At 43.0% G+C, this 16,996-nt stretch overlaps 1 protein-coding gene across 20 annotated transcripts in view; it reads right to left on the reverse strand.

Annotated features, from left to right (window-relative positions):
* Positions 1-16,996, reverse strand: part of LOC119706209 — a 346,096-nt gene that overhangs the window by 271,259 nt on the left and 57,841 nt on the right. For 17 of the 20 annotated variants that reach the window (XR_005258447.1, XR_005258441.1, XR_005258438.1 and 14 more), the window contains 2 exons: positions 11,631-11,768; positions 7,474-7,592 (listed from right to left, as the gene is read on the reverse strand). The gene's annotated coding sequence lies outside the window, so the exon portion shown is untranslated. Of the gene's footprint in view, positions 1-4,718; positions 4,772-7,473; positions 7,593-9,465; positions 9,890-11,630; positions 11,769-16,996 lie in introns of those variants that run through there. The other 3 variants (XR_005258430.1, XR_005258439.1, XR_005258446.1) reach the window with 3 other exon arrangements.

Here is a 16,996-nt window from a genome sequence, read left to right on the forward strand (position 1 = left end):
AGAAAAGACAGGATTTAAATCAAATCTAAATATGATAAGATTATACAGCCAAAGTGACATGTCCATTTTAGAAAACATACAGAAGAAGCAAAACAAAAGCAGAATTTGGGTTTTATGCCATAAAACATGTTCCATCTCACACAACATTTAAAAACCTGATGGAAGCATCCTGTCAGCTCTGCAATTTTATACTGTATTTGTTCTAGGTGAGTCACAAATGTGCAGATAATTTAGAAGAACACCCTTTGTTCATCTCTCTTGCAGTATATTTACATCATTCTTCCTTTCAGAGAGTCACTGTGCTGTATCACTTGATACAGTCATCACACAAACTCTTCTGATGAAACAAAGCTGCCCACAGAACCACAATTCCACTTCCTAAAATCTTTTAAGGTATTGTAACCTGGTGTTGCTCCACGTGGAAGGTGAAGCAAAATGAACCCAATTTTAGTGTTAAGTGGGACAGCCAATAGTTTAAAATAAAAGGATCAGGTTTTCTAATGTGTTCTCTTTTGGAACAGGAGAGTTCAGCCTCCACTTCATGAGGCTTTTTATCAAAAATACAGATGGAAAAAAATCTTTCTCCAAGAAGAATTTTTTGGATACTATTGTGTCAAATAAATTCTCCTGTATATGTATATGGAGAGAGAGAAAGAGAGAGAGAGAGAAGGTAAAGGATGAGGAGGCAGGAAGAGATGGAGTATCTTTGAGTAATGTAACTGAGAGCAGTTGTCCCTCATTTGTGCTCTCTGATTGCTCTGTGAAGTTTTCTCTTCTCAGGGTAATCCTTGTGACTTCTGCTGCACCAGAGGCAAATGAGCCATGGGATGAAAGCAGGATGAGCCTTTGCCCCATGCCCCAAAGATTTCTGCTTCCTCATGTGCTGCCCACTCCTGTCCTTGTTTACATCCAGGTGGTCTCTCTGATACAACTTTTATTTGTAAGGGATTTCACCACAGTTCAGATTTAGGGGTGGAGAAGGACACACATCAGTATTCATCTTCTCAAAGATATAATCAAATATTAATCCATTTTAAACCCCTCAATTTTACTATGCATTTCAATTTTTCCCGTAATCTATAACCCGTACACACCATAAAGTCATCACTGAGAGGGGAAGCTGGAAAAATCCAGCTACCTTTCCAAATGGAAATCAGAATATATATTTTTAGCTACATTAAGCCAACTGCATGCAGCTCTGCACACTTATGTAATTCCCACATAAAAATAATCCATAATATTCCAGAGGAACAAATCCAATTCTTAGTCATATAAATTTTCATATAAGTCCATCAAAACCTATTCCAAAAATGTCTCAGTCTTTTTGAGTGCTAGAGTTGGAACAAAAGAGCGAGTCCTTTAAAATGCCTTTGGAGCTTCCAGGGATGTTAAATCTAATTGCCCTTAGCATAGCACCGATCCACAAAGGTTTAAGTCATGGAAAATGTATTTTACCTTTATACAAGGTATACTATGCAAAGTTTATCGTGGCACAGTAAAGTCGTGTCTAACTTGCTTTGTGCAAATTTCAGACAGAAAGAAATTAACCTTTGATGCTTCATTTTGACTAACCAGGACAGAAAAAGGTGTCTTCTCACTGCAGACACACAATATTGTATTAAAAGATATGACGCAGCATGGTATGATATGATAAAATGTCCATTTGTGCACTTGGGTCTATATGTGCATGTAGAAATCCATATTTAAACTCACAGATATTTAGAGCAAGGTCTCTATGTTCCAAGAAACAAGAAAGGATGGAGAGTAGGCAAAGATTAATTGTGATAGAAACCTTCTTAAGACAAAGCCAGAACCAACACTATTTGTTAATACCCTTAGAAGCCGTATGATCATCCAAGCTGAGCCTGAGGATAAATTTTCCAATGAAAGGGATGTTCATGACAGAGGGATCATTTGCTAAAGCAGCACCATGGTTGTTGGGAAATGCTCAATTCCCTGGAGAGTTCCGCAGGGCTTTGCCACCCCATGGAAAGAGGAATGACCCAGGCCCTTGCCTGGCAGCCTGGAAAGTCACAGAGACTCAGGTCAACCCTCTGTTTAATTTCATAAAAATATTAAATAATAACTAGAAGAAAAACCTTCCTTTTTTACTCCAGGAAAAGTTCTCTTTGACAATCCTCTTGCATGAGGTCTTTAATTTTCTAAAATCTATCTGGACAAATATTTTTCCCCAAACTCCAGAATCTCTGGTGGAATAAACCGCTCTGCTTTTGCCCATAATGGCTCTGTCACAACCCCTGTTTATAGGAGTAACTACGTCTGAGCCAGAGAGCTCATAACTTTACAGACAAAAGAGGGAACACTACAAGTCAGCACAGTCTGCCATGGGAAAGCAGAACAAAGGGACCAAGGACGGATTTTTTTTCCCCTCAGAGAACTTTATTTCTCAGCTAGAAACCTGAGCTGCAGCGAGGGGAGCCAAGGGACAAGCCGTGTTTATAACACAGCCAAGGATGCCATTCCCTCAGCTCAGTCCCCCAGCGCACTCAACACTCCTAAGCTACATCTGCTCTATAAAGGCCCAAGAAAACTTAGGCAGCCTTAAAAAAAAAAAAAAAAAAAAATTTTGCAATGGCACGTCTTCTTAACCAGCATCATGGAAAAGTCATACTGCTCTGCATATAGCCTTCAGGATTGTGTCTGTAACACTTGAAATCCTGCCCAAGTCTGGCTCCGCTCGCGCTAACAGGTACTCTGTGTGCTTCTGCATCTTTTCCTACAAGCAAATGTTGCAACTTTCCCATTGCGACAGCTGTAAGAGGCATTCACTTTACTCTGTTTTTCCTTAACACTCCCGATTCCTTTTATATCTAGTTGGGAATACACTCAAGCGCTAATGGCACTTGTTCAGCCATCCAGGGAAGGCGCAGCGTCGCCTTCCTAGCTATTTGTATTTCTTCATTTTGGCAATCTGAACTTTGCCAAGATCCAAATGCCTGATATTTAACTTAGATTACTCTCTCTTAAGGTCAGAAGGCACCAGTAATATTATCTGGCAACACAGAATCGGCATCTACTTGGAGAAAGGAGGTTTTAAATCAATCATTCCTCCCTCTTACTCATGTAAGTGAGAGGATTCCAGGTGCCAGGTTATTAAGTCACCACTGACAGATGAGACAGGTGATAGACCCTCATCCCTATGCTATCACTGCTAGTTTGGTAACATCAAGGGATGTGGCTCCTGCTGCACGATGGGGATCTACAGCTGCTGGTGTTTGCTGATCACTCAGCACAGGCTCCTTCTGCCACTGCCTGATGGAAATGTCCCAAGGGGACAAGCAGAAATATACCTCTTAAGGTTCCAAAGACATTGTTTCATGGAAAAGGACCTGCTCTGGGGTTTCAGACCATAAACACTTTCAGCTGTCACTCCTATGGGGTGGTTCAAAGCATAGGGAACAGCACCAGTGCAGCCCTGCACAGTGGAAAACAGCCCAAACCACCTTGTGAGCCACTTCCAGATCTTTGAACCCATGTGGAGAAAGTGGCTTGAGCGGGTTAAGAGGAAATGGCATTAAAAGCCCTACAAAAGCCATTGGTAAGGCAAAGCCAGCAGAGCTGCAGGGGAGCTAAGGCAGCGTGGCGACAGCCAAAAAATTCAGAAACTCCTTCAGCAACCAGGAGAGAGACAAACCACCACCCAGGCAGGTCTGACATCAGGGATTTGAACAGGAGCCTTCAAAGTTTTTTTTTATGAGGCTCCTTTTCATGAGGCAGGGCACAGCAAATACTCCATTTAAGGCTTCCGTGGAGTAGAACCAGAAATATCCAGCCTTGCAAATATCCTCCCCAGCCAAGCGTGGAGCCGAGACATGCAAAATGAGCGCCCGTCAGCTCCGTGCCAGCGCAACAGAAGGCAGAAGTGCTTCAAGGAACTTGTGACAGGTTCTCTGGATGCACCAATTCGAGATGGGCCAATCCCTGCTTGAAATGTGCAAACTCTCACACTCCTTGGCATGACCGCACAGCCAAAATGCACATTTTTTAAAGGATTTAAAGAAAACACGACCAAAGGGACAGGAACGTGGAAGAATTTGGCAATGGGGAGCAGATGCTTCCTAGGGAGGAGACAGGACTTAGTTTGAAAAAGGTTTGAGGGAAACTTTATATATAGAAGTTGAATGAAGTTGCTGAAATTTGTTTTATGGGAGAATGTCTAACTTACAGGGAGGACTGCACCCTAAACAGCCACACCTAGGAGAGCAACTCTGTGGAGATTCACTCGGGGGAGTGAGGCAACTTAAACGGTATAAATATCAGGGTTCTGGATTACCTACAGCAGCTGCTGCTGGCAGCCACTGCCAGGAGCCATCACAACCCAGGTTAGCCAGGTTTTGTCATCACTGCTCTTTAACAACCCCTCTGGAACCCCAGGGGTGACGTGTCTGGAATGGCTGCAGCCAGAGGGTGAGCTGGCGTGTGGGGCTGGAGTGGGAAAGAGAGAGAGGGGGGAGAAAAATGCATTCAAGGCACAAAGAAGAAGAGCAGAGACTCAAGATGGACTCCAAAGTTGCTGGCAAGGAAGAGAAGAAACATGACCAGCAGTCATGAGGAGGGAGGAGGTACAGTCCAGGCTTGTTCCTGGCTAGTGGGATACAGATTTTTGTTGAAATTTGCCTGAGAACTCTAACAGTGCCCAGCACAAAATGGAAAGAAAAGGAAGGACAGGCTGACTTGGGAGGGATGAAGTTTCCTACCTGAGACAAATACAAGGTCTGAGGGAAAATGTCCCAGGATAGAATAGAAAGTCCTACAAGAGAAAGAAGAGAAAGAGCATCACTACTCTCTTTTATTGCACTAAAAAGGGTTTGCAACCATAGGCAAGTCTGAAACACTTTATTCCAAAAGAGCCACAGTTACATTTTGAGCTGAGCCTTTGCATCCTTCTGTTTAAAAAAAAAAAATAAGACATTTGAGGTTGTCTGGGATTCAGCCCTTTTCATACTGGCGCTAATTTTATTTTTCAGGCCGAACAAGATCACTCCTCATTCACATTTTAGGGCCTCCTTATAAAATTAGCCTGGGAAAGCAAGACAATTGGACTGAAAACTTTGGACATGCCTCAGCTTTGGGACACTGTAAAAAAACTTATGTTTCCTTGGAAATACTCCCCATTTGACCAAACTAAACCTGCTCTATTTCCACTAAGTGTCACAAGATCGTACCTCCTTCCAGCGGGACCAGAAAATTTCCTTCCTATAAAGCTGGTTTTAAAGACCAGCTGCACTCTTGAGGCTCCAGCACAGCCTGCAGCCTCCAGCACACCCCATGCCAGAAACCAGCCTCTCTACAGACTCACAAAGGCTGTAAAATATCTTGCGCAGCAAGGAGAAAAAAAAAATATAAAAATGCCAAGGAGCTTTGCCAAACACTTTCTGCTCCCTCACATATGTGCCAAATGCTTTGCAGCCTTTTGGGGGGGACCTCAGACCCTCACAGGTCAGCTCAGATCTGTCCTTTGCAGAGAACAGCTGATTTTGAGCTAGCTGTTACCCTCAGCTCCTGCAAACTGGCATCCTCAGGCTGCAGTGAGGGTTCCTGCTGGTGGCTGCCAGGGAGGATTAGGTTCTCCACATCAGCAGATGATGCAGAGGATGGACAAGCATCCTGAAGGCATGGGATGGATGGACCCAGCCATCCCACAACCACAGGGCTGTCCCTTCCAGGTCCTGCCCTCATCCCTCACCTCGTGCAGGTATCAGCACAGGATCTGCCCTGATAAAGAGATCCAGAGCAATCACTGCTGACTTGGGCCTGACTTTTGTCAAAACCTATAATTCCAGCTCTGTTTCCCCACTGTTTTGAACCTTCATACCTACAACATTGAAGGCTCAGATTTGTCAAAACACGCAAAGGTGCTGCCAGAGGCTGAGCAACTCATTTTAGTCCCTTTACAAAGCCATTTTAAGGAAAGAAACAACGTGTCAGGGCAATGCCAACAACTGACTGTACCAACAAGGAGAGATTTGACATACCTTTCTCTGCTGCAGTGACTGTTATAATAAAAGACAGCAGTGCATTAGTGAAAGATTTATGCTCATATCTCAACAATGGAAAACATGAGCTTTGCTGTATTCTCATTCACACAGAGACAGGCAGTGAGGGCATGTCATGTAACACTATTTCCAGGAAAGATGCTACAACTGAAGAAATGCTGGTGCAGTAAGACAATTCCTGGAAGCAGGACAGGCTCTTGTGTTATTATCATTGCAGAGGGAGAATTTGACTGCGCAGCTGCTTCTCCTGAGCTGTTTAGGAGGGGAAGCTCTCCTGTCCCTTGGGGATAGGGAGAAAAGGTGAGCCAGGAAGGCTGGGAGAGCTGCCGTGGCCCCCTCTGTGCAGCACCAGCCTCCCTGGCACTCTCAGAGCCCTCCATGCCAGCAGGCACAAGTGCCAGCTAATTGAATTTGCTAATGATACATTCTCTCGAAACCCTTCGCACTGATCCCACCATTTTGCACTTGCAATTAAATTACAAGCACAAAAAAAAAAAAAAGAAAAAGAAAAAAAAAAGAAAAAAATGCCATGTGGTGTCATTTGACATTTAGATGTCAAAGTAACTGATTGACAGGGAAAGAAAATCAACAGCAAAAGGCCTGTTCCTGCCAAAGCCAGCGGGGAGGTTGCCAGCGGCGTTGGGAAGAGCAGGATTGGGGCCCCTGCAGGCCAAAGGGATGAGGCAGAGCACAGGGGGAGCAGGCAAACCTTGTGCCAGGGTATCCTGGCCCTGCGAGAGGCAAGAGGAAGGAATCAGACACCTCCTGGAGCATCCTTTCTGCCCTCCAGTACAGGGGTTTGGGGCCCTCTGCAGGAGCAGACCCCAAACCCTTCACGGGGGGGACTCTGGGTTCTGGGCACAGCCTGGGAAGTTGGGGTTCTGCCACCTTGTCAGAGGTTTTGACCTCACAGTGGGGTTTTTTTTTTCTGTCCCTGTTCAGGATGAAGAAAGAAGGGATTATTTAAAAAAAAATATTTCTGAGCTGACTACTGGGAAAAAAAGCAGAGTTAAACAAATCACTAATTTTGGTCATTTTGAAACCTTTTCTTCATTTTTTTTTTTACTTCAAACATTTTTACTGGTTTTGACCCAAAGAAGAAAGTAAAGACCATTTCAAAGCAAAACTAAAAATTTACCAGTCAAAACATGGACAGATTCCATATTTTTAAAAAGCTTTTTTCACCACAAACCTTTTCAAGTTGAAGAAAATCACCAAAATAGGCCCCATCCTGCAAAAAGCCTCAGCAATGTTAAATACAACATTTTTCCAACGGGATTAAAGGTTTAGTCACCCAGATTCCTGGTGAAGGAGGGAGACCTGCCTTAGGGGCAGTGAGGTGGGAAAAGGACTTCATCCACACCCCAACAGCCTCTGGACACGGTTCAGGAGTGAAAAGGAGCATTTGGGTTGGGAAAGGGAAAAGAAGGGGGGAAAAAAGGCATTGCAGGTGCACCTTTTCTCATTCCCAGCTCTCACATGGATGTTGGGTAAGTAAATGAGATTTTGGGTCACCACTGCAGGCAGCCCCAGCTCCACCCACATGGTCCTCTGCTTCTGGAGGGGTGCAAGTTCCTGTAAGAGAAGAAGAAAATACAAAACTAATCAGACAAAAATAGAAGCTCTCTCCCCCTCAGGCTCACTTACACAGTGTCCATAGCAAGCACAGCATATCAGTGATGATCCCTGCCTGCAGCAATGTCCCACAGATCCCTCGGAATGTGGGTTTTGGTGGGCTCCAGCTCCTCCCCCCAAACCAGCACTGGGCAGGCAGAGGGTGCTGACATTTGTGTGTTTTAATGGAATGGACAAGGTATGTACGTGGAGTTAAAAATAAAGCTTTGGGGCTTTTTTGCTGCTTTAGATGCAGGTGGGGCTATAAAACCCTGTTAGCATGAGTCACAGATCCAGACTTGGCAAAGCTTGGCTTGCCACTTTAAAAACAGAGCACTAATTAAATCAAGTAACAACAAGGAAAAAAAAAATCTCTTTTTTTCCAATAATCCAGCCTGAAATGAATTAAAAATATTTTACCTGGACGCTATTCATGTACAGAATAAAGCAAAAAAACATGCCTGAAAAAAAATTGCTTGGCAAAAACCTAATGCAAATTGATCTAGCATGAAAGTGCAGACTCTTTTTAGGCAGTTTAGATAGATTTAATCATGAAGCTGAAAGTCTCCTCCTTCTCTAAGGAGAGGCCAGATGAATAGCCCTTGCCTGGGTGTTCTTTGTAGGAGAGAGAGGATGGGACTGTCACAGTCATTCCAAATATCTCATTACAATCTGACACTAACAGGCAAAAATGTATCCTTTATCTTCCAGTGTATAGTCTGCACCCCAATACTGCTGTGAGTGGGTTTATTAGGGTGAGGTTATGGCAGAAGTTTAGAATTTGGGCTGGTAGAGGTCAGCCTTCACTGGGCAGTGCTGTTCTGCCCCAGAATTGTCCCTGATACAGAGATGTTGAGCTGGTCCTTGCAGTACCAACTTGGAAAATTTTAATAACCATTACAATGATTTCTTTCACCAAGTGTTCCAGATTCACACAAACTTCAGAAAAAATAGATCCATATTGAACCTGCATCGTTGCAGAAAAACATTCCTTCTTCCAGTACTTCGCAGCTCCTTGGCACTATCCTGACAGATTTTTTTTTCCCAGGGTTGTTTTTTTTTCCCTAATAATATGCTGTTTATAAAAAAAAAAAAAACAACAAAACTTCAGAAATGTCAGTAGCAGTGAGACACAGAAAATTAGTGCGAAAAACACTCAGTAAAAATCCTGGGATGTGACAGGAAGTAATCTATTTTTAAAACCAGCTAATTCCTCCTGAGCACACTGCACTTGCAGAATTAGTCAGGAACAGCCAGGCTTCACACAGGAGACATGGGACAAAGCTGTACAGTTGTGCAGGACATCTGATCATCCCATCATGAGATGCACTTGCCTGTAAAATTACTTGGGGCAAAACCCTGTGCAAATCCAGCTCAGTGTACACGACAGCCGCGCCATTAACTCCAATAGAAACCTGCTCACCTGAATAAAACAGGAAAGACTTGCTGGGGAATTTCTCTCAGTGCAGAAAGCAGTAATAGGCACAAAGCACACAGCCTGCAGTTATTCACTCTGGAATTTTTTTTTTTGGGAGCTATTTACAGAGGTAGCTGCAGCTACACATTTGTGGGTGCTCAGGCCAGCCTGGACCATGGAGTGCGATCCCAAGGGCCACCAAGACACCCTGGCACCTCTCCCTGGGGTTTGCTGCTGCAGGCTGTGATCCTGTGCTCTGTGTGGGCTTATAGTTGTACCCAAATCTGCCAGTAACCACAGGGATAAATCTGGCTGCCAAGGAAAGTCCACTCAGCTGGGTGGAGGGCACGCCATGGACCGCATCACCCATGAAGCCTAAGCATCAACCCCCTCAATGGCCATTAAAATTCCCAGCTGGTTGGAAGGAAAACAGACATTGGTTGGCATGCAGGGGGGTTAAGGGGAGGGAGGAGGCACCACTCCCATGTTTCTGCAGGTCAAACCTGGCTTGGGTACGGGTCACCACAAGCACAGAGCTCAGTGGGCGCCGTGCCGAGCCCCCTCACAGCCTGTCCCCTCACTGTCCCAAGAACCTTACATGAACCTGGCTCCCCAATATTTCTGCAAGGAAAAGAAAACTCAAGGAGCACACCTGAAATTATGTAGGAAAAGTAGTGTCACCTGAGACTTTCCAAGCCCCATCTTCGAGTCTTTCCACTGAAGGCTTCTTTGGGTTTTTTACCAAGAGCTCATTTAAATTACATTTAATAAGATAGGCACGTCACATTTTGTTTATAGAAGTTTACTCTTCAAGTCAGTAGGGAAAATAAAAATCTATCGACTGTGGGTTTTAAACAATAAGAACACAGATTTTTTTTATTAGCACTTCATTTCAGTGCAGACAGAAACATCTCTGACTATCACTGTTGTTTACTGTTAAAGGCACAGCTCCTACTGCCTTTCCACACATACAATATTCCCATGGCAATCAATGGAAGTTTAGCATAAAGAGCAAAATATACTCCATCATGTTGTCTCTCTATATAGTAAATGCTAATTTCTTGCCAACTACAAACTTGAAAATTTCTTGCAGTACATTGCAACACAAACCTATTCTCAGTGTGTAATTTAGATTTTCAGGATGTGTACATTCCCGGAGGAGAGTCATTTGTGTGTATGTGTGTGTGTGAGCACATGTACAGAGGAAATGAAATGTTAATGATTTCTCCATCTCCATTTCTTTACTTTTTAGCTTTTCCTCTGCATTTTCTTCTGCCCTTCAGAGTGCTAATTGTGCCTGTTAAAGTCCAGGAAATTTGTGTCATAAATAGTTTCTGCTTATTATAGCCAATGAAACACATACTGAGACAAATATATGGGGCTGAATCACAAGTTATTTCACTGAAGTCAGTGGGGTTACTCTGCATTTTGATTTCGATTTGGCAAAGCATGTGGTCTAAAGTTGGTCTTGGAGACGGGAATAAAATTAAGCACACGCATACATTCTTGTCTGGGGCTTTTTTAAAAAATTGATTCCATACAGGGAGCAGAATTTAGCTAAATATATTCAATATAGCTTCCTTCTGATTTTCATCTCTATAGATAATAGCTTGTATTAGGAAAAGTGTGCCATAAATATCACACTTTTGCCAGAGAGTGGGCAAATAGGAAATAGTGATGCTGCTTTTGAATCAGTAGTAGTGCTGATTTTGATGGCCAGGTTACTGCCATCTGGCCATTAACTTTTCTGGTATGTTGGAAAGTACTTTTCTTTTCTGTGTTAACTAATGAATTTTTTATTCGGGAACAACAACAAATTCTTTGGATTCTCAGGAGTTCAGAAGTATTACTGTTTCTTTGCCTGCTTCCCCAGTTTTCAGGGTGTGTCACTCTCTCTGGTGGGTCTATTCAGCTCTTAAAACTAAGTTGGGTTTTTTTTCATGTGGTACAGAGCTGTGTGCATGTGTGTTTTTAAACAAGGGCACCTGCATGAAAAATGTCTATCCTCATTAGATCCATTTTCTCAATTAAATTCAAGTTTCTATGTCCAAAAGGCATAAATCTGGGTATTGATTTAGCCATAAAATAATGAAACTCCCAGCAGTCTTCTAAACCCATTTTACTTGGATGAGCGTATAAGCTTTTAAAATATCGAGTTATTCCAGTATTTAATACACATAACTGCTTCCAGAGGTCTGGAGGCAATAAGGCATATCTTCCCCACTCCATTTGAAGTGCTGCAGTGAGAGCCAGCCAGTCCCTCACTACTGGTTTTAAGGCTTTTGACAATTTTACTCAGTGTGAGTTTGATACTTTCTCAACGGGGGCTATATCCCCCGAAGCCAAAATCAATAACCTATCAAATCAAATCTCTATAAAATACCAATGGGCTCTTGGTGGTTTGCTCCCATAAATACAATTCAGCTTAACTCTACACTTTCAAAACAGGCTGATTCTACTTTTTCTGGCCTCTTCCAAAAGGTTAACTGTATCAGCAACAGGCACTTCCAAAAATTTCTTTCTAGGCAACAAATAATGCTCTGTTCCCTGTAAAGTAAAGAATCAAAACCAATTCTACTCACTTGTATTCAAGGATAACTCTGTATCTGGGTTTCCTTTTCCCAAATGGGACAGACCTTTGTTCTTCCAGTGCCACCTTTACCTGGCTCAAAGGACATCCATAGCTGAGCAAGTGTAACATCTGTGGGGATACCAGGAGCCTGGAAAAGCATTTGAATTTTATAAATTTCAGGTTAAACTGGATTTCACAGCACATAGACAAATGTTGCTAAACAAGCTGTAAAGGTACATTGACCTCTTGCTCAGCCCTATCAATGTTCAAGGCAGTTTTAAAATTTAGAAAGAATACTAGATTGAATAAAATATTTTTAAATGTGGCTTTGTTTTATTTGAATCTTTTCCACTCCTCACACACATGTTGAGGTTGCTGCTTGATAAAGCAAAATCTCACAGAGATGAGCATTTTATGAGCAAAGAAACCTTCTCTTCTACTGAAAAGTGTAGCAGTGCAAGGAGCAACTTACCTTGCTAAATGAAAGCAAATTCCCATGCAGTGTTTTTCCCCAGCTGACAGAGTTTAGCAAACAAACCTGCCCTGTGTAATATAACAAATATTCTTCTAATAACTAAGAGCAGCATTTCAAATTCAGTGGGGTTGGAAGGTGTTTGCTCTGTTGGTGCAAGTTGTGTTTTCTTTGTTTTCCTCACCTTTAGCACCACAAGCTTGGTTCACTGCCATATTATTCCAGGATTTGCACTGATACATAAATGGGGCAAAGCACCTGTAGTGCAGGTTTTCAAGTTATCTGAAAAGTATTGAACTCTCTATTTTCACTGAATTTGCACACACTAAAAACTGAAGTAACATAGTGATGAATTAACCTCCAAATACGAGTGGTTTGATTATTAATGATCATGAAATACACTTGTTCCTAGAAATTCCTTGTATACCACCTTGAGTCCTGCTCAGCAGCAAGATTGGCTTCTAAATATAGTCTTGAGGTCAGCATGTAAAAATTGTAATGTGTGGCCACATTTCAAATGTGGTTGTATATCATAAATCAAAATTAATGCCAACAACTTTCATTCAAATTAGTGTCTTTTGGCTCTGCCTCTCCTCTCTTAATCTCTGATGAATACATTTCACATAAATATAGCAAGTTAGTTGACTTTTTTTTTTTTGAATGCCATTCAAACAGTTCCCTTACAGCAAACATCACAGGAACTTATTTATGTGTTGATCTCTTGTGTCCTCCAAAAAAACAGTTCCCTAATGCAGCATTATTCCAAACGGGTTATTATATTCTTGACTCTGTTCTGCAGAATTAATAAACATGTTTTCTTTTATGTTAACAACAAAAAAGTTAGAGTGGTTGTTGAGATCGACTGATGTTATCTGGAATATTTCCTCCCACTATTAATTCCCTCTCTGCAGCTAGCAAGGACGATGGCCAGATTTGGAGGGCTGAACAGCTGCCGAGCATGACCACAACCTTTGTTTGATGCCACCTCTTGTTTTGACCCCTGCTTTCTGGTCACCAGAGAGATGATTGACTAAGTGCACAGCAAAGTCCATTTTTAGTGTGCTGGACTGGAGCACGGCATGACAAACTGTGATGTCTGAGTTTTGTGTTACACCATCTGGCCTGCCACTTCCAGAGCCTCACATCAGAGTCCTGATGATGTATGTTTAAGCCTGGCACTATCATTTATCTCGTATCTTGTGTTTAAACAGATGCAAGCTGAATATAACAGGAAAGGAGACCTTGGAGCAGGAGTCGCTGAAGAAAGCAATGCTGTTGAGCTGTCTACAGAATCCAAGATTAAGTGTAAAATCTGACAGGGAGGATATGTATTAAAAAATATGTGTTGACAGAATGATTTAGCTAATATTTTAAAGGCAAAACATCAACTAGTGAATTTCCATATCACTTATAATGTTAGTGAACAAGGTATTACAAAGCAGGCTATTCCCCTCTGTCACCAGCATCTTATTCACAACTTTATTTTACAGATCAAGAATGTTTTAATAAAAGGAAGCTCTGGGGCCTGATTTTCAGCTGTTGTACATCAACCCAGCTACACTGATAGCACCAGAGTAGCCACATTAATGAAGTGACACAACTTACAGCAGCTGAGAATCTGTTCCCTAGTTCTAATAGAAGTCCTTATACACAGCCATAACCTGCTGCATTGCCAGGAATAAAAGACCTCAATAATCAAAGCCCTTAAAATGCTGTGGGGAAACTCATGGTCTGATCCAGATGTGTTCATCAGCCCAGGAAGAGGAGATGAAAGGAGAGGGGTCTGCCCACCATGAGGCCGCATGGTGGTGCTGGATGTAGGATTCCTGCTGTCCCAATCTGGCTCAGCTTTTTTTTTTAACTTCATTCTGTATTAAAACTATAGAATCACAGAATGTTTTGGGTTGGAAAACACCCTAAAGATCATCTCATTCCACTCCCCTACAACGGACAGAGACAGCTTTCACTATCCCAGGTTGCTCCAAGCCCCATCCACCCTGTCCCTGGACACTTCCAGAGATGGGGCAGCCACAGCTGCTCTGGGCAAACTCTGCCAGGGCCTCACCCCAAAACACTCCTGGATCTAACTTACATGAATCAGCAAATCCAATGGAGGAAAGACATTTCACACCAGCTTTGGGTTCAGCCTCTGAAGCCTACACAAAATTGAACAAGCTGTAGAAATTCAGCTAATGGCATTAGTTAAATTAGCAGTCCAGATCTGCACTCCTAATCCACAGAATGAGGGAGGCACAACCAGATGGGGGTGCAGCCCATTTTAAGATATGAAACATTAACTGAGGGATGAAAACCTCAGTTCTCTGACAGCAAGAAAAGTGCTGAGCAACTACATTGTGTCTTCAACAGCCGTGTCCCAACATCCAAAAGAGAAAATATCTCAGGGCGAACAAGCTAATTGATGCAGGCAGATTGGAACTCTGGCGGAGAAACTGGAAGCTGGAAGGGGAAGAAGACGTGGTGAGCTGAATAAAAGTAGGTAATTGAGATGTGAACAGTTTGGGAAGACTGAACTGTGCAAAAGCTGGATGTCCCTCTTATTTTCCCAGCTCTGCTGTAAGTGACAGCAGCACTTCCACGGCACATCCTGGTGCTGGAACTGGACAGGAGCAGCCCCGGTGCCAGGGGGAGGAGGCAGCAGCCCCCGAGTGACACAGGCCCTGCAGCAGCTCCTGAGCAGACAGTTCTCAGCCCTTATTAAAACGTTAGCACTTTATTTTGTGAATGGAGCAGTACTTTCATTGCATGCACAATTAGCCTTTTCGTATTAGCAACTTCCTAGCAACTCTGTTTCTTAAAATAGGGACTTACAGTGCAAGCTTTTATCTTATATAATCCCTTAGAAAAAGATAGCTCAGACACCTTTCGGGGGTTTTATACATCAAACCTTCAGCTTGAGACCTGTCTTTATCAAAGGAACTAGCAGCTCTATCTAGGGTTTATGTTCTTTAGAGGAATTCCAAATTGCCTGTTTTTTATAGACTACCTACATAACAACCTCCTACAGTATTTAAATTTTTGTAATTTTCTACTCCTAATGTGATCTTCACATTTAAATGCACACAGATTATTTTACATTTATCTATTTAATATCAGAGTTATGCCTTTCTTTAAATGCCTGTTATTCAACAATTTATTAATAGTGAGCTGGTTTTTTTAACAGAAGCCATTTAAATTTAGTTAGTTTATGGTGATTTCTTGTATTTTTTCAGCCAGGAGAAAAGCCTTAATAGCCTAGAAGACTATATTTATAAAACATATTTGTCTATTTAGCCTCACATATATCATCATTATGAGAGGACTAAAGTATTTTTCCTGACTTTTCTCTATACAGATATAACATGGTGGTGCATTAATAAATGTGTCTCCTCTGAAACAGACTTGCTGGCTATCACCAATCCATACAAAGCATTTTGGCATTAAAAAAGTCCCTCACAGAGTATTTAAGGAACCTCAGAGACCAAGGTCACAGCCAGAGGAAAAAAATCACAGCAAAGCAGTGCTTACCTTGGTTGTCACATTGTGGGGTCCAAGTGAAACAGTCCCTCAGCCATCAGCTGCCACGTGTGACCCCACCCATGGTGGAACAGAGCACCTCAAGCTCTGGGCTGTGCACAGGGCTGAGCGGGCTGGATGTGGCTCAAAGAAACATCAACTTGTCTGGGACAGGTATCTACCATCTCCTGGGCAGGAAAAGATAAGGGAGGAGAAGCAGTGTGGGGTTATTTAGCACCACACTCACCCCTGCAAGCTTTGACTCGTGTGGATTTCATGTTGGTGCACAGGTGGGCCGTGGTCTGGAGCAAAGCATGGCTGTTCGTGATGAGCAGAAAAGCTCTCAGGGTTACAAAGATGCCCTTGGCTGCTGCTCAGCATGAGTGAAATGTCCTGGTTCTGGAGCACATGGAGAGGAAGAGAGAGGGGGCTGGGGGAGAAGTGGTATCAGCTGAAGTGGTGTTTGGAATGACCTGCACAGGACCATCAGTGGGAGCTCCAGCTCACAGTGTCACTGCCTTCACTCACATTGTTGGCTCCAGAGCATCCCCCAGGCCAGGAGGGAGGTGACCCACTCACTTCTGATGGGTGTCTGAACATCATTCCTCTGGAACAGGCTGAACAGGAGCAAATGAGGGGTTTCACAAGGATGGGAACAGCCCAGCTCCCTGCATTCCCACCAGAGGATTGTGAGAAAGGATTGGCTGTAGAGGTGGCTCTGAGTGCAGGCAGGGCCTTGGAGCAGGAGCATCTCACCCACCTTTTTGGGTTGTCCTCCTTCTTGCAAGACCTGATCAGCTTGCAGGTCGTGCAGCTCCTGGCTCCTCCCTTGCTGTGGGTACCTAGCAGAGAAGCTTCAAGGAGTCCTTTTTCTCCTTTTTATTTATCCACTGAGCATACTTCACAAGGGCTAATTTGTATTTGAGCAGCAGTGTGTATGAAGGTCCACACAAGGCAGCTCAGCCACCAGAAAAGTTAATGTGTGCTTTGCATTTGCTGTCTCTAATTACAGAAGGGAAGCAGTGGAGGTAGATCCATGGCTCTGCACGAGCCCCTTTGCCTATTTGAGAGCTAATTAAATATGTCTCCTGTATATAAAATATATCATCTCCAGATAACAGCATACTGTTAAATTCTTCATCTTATTAAAAGCTTGCATTAATGCTTTTCCAACATAAATTTTAACTGTGGACAGGTACTATTTGAGGAGCCTGACAATAGGACTGACCTAGATTAGGCTGACAGTGCCAAAAGATATATCACCTCTAGCTGTCTGGGGGAGAAGAAGGATGAGGAATACATTCCCCATTATTGCCTAATGCTGATGTGCCAGCATTATCTCCAGAAACTCAGTGCTGCTTCTCCTTCTGCTCCCTTGGTGGGGTAGGTGG

The sequence above is a fragment of the Motacilla alba genome, chromosome 12 (genome assembly GCF_015832195.1).
Source record: "Motacilla alba alba isolate MOTALB_02 chromosome 12, Motacilla_alba_V1.0_pri, whole genome shotgun sequence".
Lineage (NCBI taxonomy): Eukaryota > Metazoa > Chordata > Aves > Passeriformes > Motacillidae > Motacilla > Motacilla alba.